The sequence below is a fragment of the Lepisma saccharinum genome, chromosome 19 (assembly GCF_977018435.1).
Source record: "Lepisma saccharinum chromosome 19, izLepSacc3.1, whole genome shotgun sequence".
Taxonomy (NCBI): Eukaryota; Metazoa; Arthropoda; class Insecta; order Zygentoma; family Lepismatidae; genus Lepisma; species Lepisma saccharinum.
Window position 1 is genome coordinate 61,415,326 of NC_139247.1, and position 6,337 is coordinate 61,421,662.

Below are 6,337 nucleotides of genomic sequence, written 5' to 3' on the forward strand. Positions count from 1 at the left end.
ACCTGTACATGAACATTTTCATTCGGTCTGTTTTCCACAATGCGATGATAAGGAATTGAAATAAAAACTTTAATGAGTAGCTGAAAACATTTGCTTCACATCAACATAATTCCATTTCATAAAACAACACAGGATGTAGGATAAAAATTGCGATTTACAATTTGCCTACTATTATCTCTGTCCTTGTATGTGTCGTAAAATAGATAGGTAACAAATTGGTATTTCGTTACTCTTTTTGTCTATCAAATTCCGCCTTTAGTAGCTGTTGGGGAACTCATAGGAGCCAATTATCATGCAATTATCCCGATGTCGTAGTGGTAACGCCGTTGCCTATTAATCGAGCGGTCCCTGGTTCGATACCCAGTGGAAGCTCATAGTGATTTGGATTCCACTGTAGGTCCAGCCTCGATTAGCCTATCTATACAATAAGTGGACTTTATGCACAGGTAGGTTAATAGGAACTGTACCTATAGTTTAAGGTGGGATCCGAACAACCACGTGCTTCCACTTTGTATCGAACCCCTTTAAAATATAGACCTGTCTGTGCTTGTCAATGATAGATAAGATTCGATCAATTACTCAGAATCATTCAGTTCCAAATATATTGAATTGCGCGAAGCGAAAAACGAGCTAAATATCGGCATACTCTAGCACGTAAGAAACTTATGATAGAGATCCATGTCTAAAAATCTTGTTTTTTATTTTCTCGTTTTCCCGTGAGTCAAGGCTCGTTCCGGACGATCCCGATGATGGCGGAGGTCTGAATTTCCTCCCCCTCTTCCCCCACCGTGCCCCCCCTAAAGATTCCCACAAATGCCTTCATCCAGTGCCAGACTCCGCCGCGGTAACCCGAGCACGCCGAGTGACGTCACAATTCTATTTTCTTTCCTGGCAGAGCTCTGCTCTAAAACTGGAGAAGCGTGAGGTCGTGCCGGATGCACCGAAGACAACTCTTGCCGCTAATGTAGCTGAGAATTTTAACATCCTTTCCCCACCGTATTAAAAACGCTACTCTGTTGCCACGATGAAAGATTACAACGCCCTCATAGCGTTCTCCAGGCGGGATATAACAGAGACCGTGCCATAGGCGGTCATAGAATTTTTGCATGGATGAGGCACAGAAAATATTGTAAACATATAAAACGTATCATTGGAATTATAATGTGCAGATTTTTCTAGATATTAGAAACAGCTTCAAATACACACATTATTTCTAGATATTAGAAACAGCTTCAAATACACACATTATATTCACAAGATTACGATTACAACTATTCGTTTTAGGTTCAATTTATATCCAAATAAACTAATCTGGACTGGGCCTTCAAAGTGGAATCCGAACAATTTACCTCCACCGGGAAATGGCAGTATTAGATTATTGTGTCATTTCTATTAACCATAATTACAGAAAGAGATACAGGCTTGAGAATTAATTTCCTCAGAAAATATCGGATATATTTGACCTCGAATATTTTCGCTTTGTGTCATTAGTTTACCAATTATTCTTATTTCCTTGTAAGCAACTATTCCGGATTCGATTTCTAGTGTTGACTATGTATCTAGCAAAACTAGCCCAGATCTGTATACAGTGGCGTCGCGTGCGGTTCGCATACGAGTGTTCACAATAATGTTTTTGTACTGAATGCAGATTTACTCCTCTTCCTTGTTAACTTCATATTCAATTGAAAAAGTGAGAATAACAGTTCAATTTATTTTCAACGCTTTCCCCCCAAAATCATGATATACAAGAAGGACCTAGGGGAAATTGTCCCTCTCCCTCTTAAAATCCGCCAGGTTTAGCGAATTGTCGCTAAAGTTTGCAACTATGTAGCACAGACCTTTTCGAGTCCCGCTAGACATGCCTTGTATATGCTGCACTCTGTGCCGAATGAAAGAAGTATTGTCGCTTGCATCAGTGTTCGCACATCGAAGTGAACATCTTCGGGGTATTGTGGCCAACAGCCCCTTAGCTGTCAGCTCTATGCAACACACACATCAATTGTGTTCAACGCCCTCCGTGGAACACTGTAGGAGTCAGTGTTACCAACTATCTAAAAAAGTTATCAGACGTGAAAGAAATCGTGTCACAGTAAATTGTGTGTATATACTCGTATATCAAACAAAGTATTTTTTCGAATAAATATACGTATGTGTGTGTGTGTGCATATAATATGTATGTAATTTAAGACATATACATGAGTGTTCACGTGCTCATGTGAACATTATCAGGCGACGCGCCTGTCTGTATATTTGTGCTAACCTTTGATTTTTATTATTTTACTGTCTGGAAAAAGATTGGTCGAACATTGTTTGGTTTCGATTATGTTTTCGAGTAACTGTAACGGTTACTTTTTAAAATGAGTGACTATTAATATAAGTCGGTAAGGAGTGAGGAAATTATCAGTTACTTCCACGGTACTATTTTCATGCTTTTTCGCGTGGAAGAAAATTTCGCCCCTCAGCTTAATTTTTATGTACATAAATTTGTTGCTCAATCAGGGTGCGAAATCCTGGGCGGACGGGGGGAATTCCCCCCCCACCAACAATCTTGGCCTCAAAATTCCCCCCACCAAAAATTTCCGGGGGTGAGAGTTTTTGTTATAGCAAACAAAAGATAAGCAATTACTTTTAATTCCAAATATACTTTACTAAGAATAGGCAAAATATCGAGAACACCCACAAATTAGTGTAGTTGTGAGTATTGCATGCTATTTCTGTCTCAAGAGATCGTTAACAAATCTACATCGATACGTACAATAAAAGTAAAACAAGAATGCAAGACATATAAGCATGAAAGCTAATTGATTTATATTAACATACAGCACAAACTAAACAAAAACTTACACATAATAAAACCACTTGAACTATTTCATAATTTATTAACATCTTTAACCAGTTGATAAGGAAATTAGCTTCTTTGCAATATCTGATATGTATGCAAGTAACAAATTAATTTCATTTATGTCATTAATAATAATAGTATTATTAATAATATTGATTGATTGGTTTGGTGTTTGGTGTTTTAAGTCCACTTTATGCACAGTAAGGCTAATCGGGACTGGACCTATAGTTTAAAGTGGGATCCGAACCACTGTGCCATGTGCCTCCACCGGGTATCGAACCCGGGAACCCTTGATTACAAGGCGACGATGCTACCATTTCGCTATCGGGGAGGCAATTATTAATAATAATAATAGTATTAATAATAATAATAGTAGTATTTTTTTTAATTGAGTAATTTATTTTTACTTTTATTAACATTACAAATATGTATATCGTATAATATACACATATGTTTGGGGGGGAGGGTGTTTGAAGATGAAGAACTTTATCCCCCCCACCAGTTTTCAATGATTTCGCACAGCAATAGATGTCTTGCATGACAGATTCTCAAAAACATGGATATACTTTGCTTACGTCTTAATTTTTATGTTTAGATATGTGAGGCTATTGATAATTTAATGACAATTAAATGTAAATTTACAGAAAAAAGAACAGGTGGATTGCAGGTCATGCACAGTCGGGGGAGTGGGGAGGGGGCAGTTGCCGCGCACTTTTTGCCACTTTTTGCCCCCACACTATGGCCTCGGAATGCCAAGCCTTGTCTACAAAGAAAATAAACTGTCCTTGCCCCCCTTCCCCTTTCCAATTGCTAAACACCACTACTGGTCATGAATTAAACATGATATGCATGACATTAATGCAACTGTAACCGAGCTAATACGTAAATAACTGTACTGTACCTGCATCCCAGTAAATTTTAAACAGAAACTTTCCGAACACTGTTTTACACAGAGTTGATGCTGAAATGTATACAAATCACTTTAGGTGTCATAAAGGCAATAGTCATTGCTCTCGAACTCCTGTGTTTAAATGTTGTAATTGAAGGAGAACTTCATAAATTTTCAAAACTTTCAAATGCTTTCTTACCTCATAAAGATGATTCATTGTAACAAAAATAACATGAAACTATTTCTATTTATAATTTACATACATTTGCTTTTGTGCCTCTTGGCTTAATCATGACGATGAGGATGATTCATGAACTGATGAGGTAGATGAATGGTCAGACTCAGGCCTATCCATGGCTTTCTCAATATTTAAACACAGGACAATGATAATAAGAAACCTGTAATATTATAAAACTCAAATTTACAATGCTATAGCATACGCTTACGAGATGTCAATAATTAGCTACTAATTAAATTTAGATTAGTTCTACGAAAAATAATGTTTCTACTATCGTAGACTTTGTTAAATTGAGTCTAGATTTATCATATTTAGAAAGTATTAAAGCTTTAATTCTTAATGAATAATATCATATAAGATGTTTGTCAAAGTTTGTTTCAAGTACGCTTTATACTCATATGAGCTAATCGAGATGAACCTACAGCTTAACCTTTAAGTGGGTATGTAGGGTGGCCACAACACCCCAGGTCTAAATATTGTTAAAAAAAATAGTCTTATAAGTTGGCAACACTGTTCATTTTTCCGTTACCTTCATGTTATTTACTCCTTGAAGGGTAGGTCTTTTAGTCGCCTGATTGTTGTGCGCTGGTTAACAATAACAAAGAGCTCCGCTTTCTGGGGTGTCATCAGCACCCCGCCTACCTACTTGCGTATTGTTTTAAACTTTATTTTGCTCGAATGTTGCAATACTTGTGGTTTTTCTTTTCTTCGAAATGGAATACAAGAAAGAACAGGAACGTGTCAAAAAGCTATTAGAGTTATTGGACGTGAATGTTCATGTTATAAATGTAAAATGTTTATGTGTATGAATCATATGGAACATATTTGCCAAAAGTGTAAAAGCTCTTGCAAATCTTTATGTGACACTGATTCTGGAGGTGAACTGGAGTGAAAATTATGAATCTAATTGTAATCCAAAATCTCAAGTTCCACATGTAAAATGTTAGTGTATACATCGTAAGAATCACGTTTGTCCAAAGTGTAAATTCTCTTGCAGATCCTTATCTGACAAGTTTTCTTTAGGTGAACTGTACTGATATTCAAAAATTATAGGCCTGTATCTGTTTTCTATATTTTTTGTAGCCTCAAATTCATGTTCATGTTTTACCATTTAATTAGTAATGATTAAATATAAATCTTTTCAGTAACTATTGTGTATTCTGTTTGGAAGGAAAAGTAAAAAATATAATAAAATAAGGAATTGTCCCTATAAAATAGAAGGAAAAAGGAAAATTATAAAAATGTCCTTAAAATATTCAAATTTAGTTATTTTCATTATTCGCAATCTTACAACCGTACAAATAATGTAAAATTACATATATTACAATTATAATGTTAGAAATATAACTGTAAGTGTATTTTTTTCTGTGGGGTGTCGTGAGCACCCCACTACCCACTTGTGTACAATTTGGCCACCTACCTACTTAAAGGTTAAAGAGGGATCCGATCCACTGTGCAATATGCATCCACGCTAGATCAAACTAGAATACTTGATTTCAATTTACAAGGCTGATTACCCAACTGATAATAACAAAAAATACAACAATATAACATTATTTAAAAGGGAAAAAAATATTTCCTTCCCAGGTTGGAAGGAGTTCAAAAATTTAGAACATGTGTGGAGGGGAGTTGGGCACACCTGTCTCCCACAGTTCAATTCGAATTGTGTTTCCAAGTACATGAGATAGAGCTAACAGGAGACTGACTTACTGGAATAACAATAAGTTTCCCAGAAATTCCCATCCATCATGAAAGTGGATTCTTTGTTTAGTGTTTTGTCTGAATATGTCATCTATAGTATGTGGTGTAGTTTCAGTCGTTGTGGTGAAGTATCTCACATCTTGGAATGATTCAAAAAAGTAATTCTATCATTTTCTTTTGCATGCCGCTTACGAATTAGGAGTAGTGAGTTCAGCTCAGAAGTGTAACTTGCGGGGGGGGGGGGGGGGCAGAACATAAACCTTACGTTCCACAAGGTTGAAAAATAATAACCCTAGTGTAAATTTTAATAAACGTGGACATTTTGGGGAGGACGAATCCCCTCCCTTGCCCCCGTCAACTTACACCTGTGGCTGAGCTAATATTAAATGTAAAGTGATGTATGGAGTTTCGTAAGTATGAGATTAAATCTAGCCCACGCATCCATGATCAAAATAGTTTACTGTTCTAAAAATTAGGTTCAACTTCTTAATGTTTAGGAAGTGCTGAAATAACATATCCTTCAACTTGTAATAACAATAGAATTCTCGTTGGTCATTGCTTCAGTGCTCGAAGTGAAGGAGGAATGTTCTCTCCCCAGCTAGGAATATTTACCCAAACAATTCCTCCTGCTGTCTCATTGTTACCATGTTAAACTGTAACTTAAGCA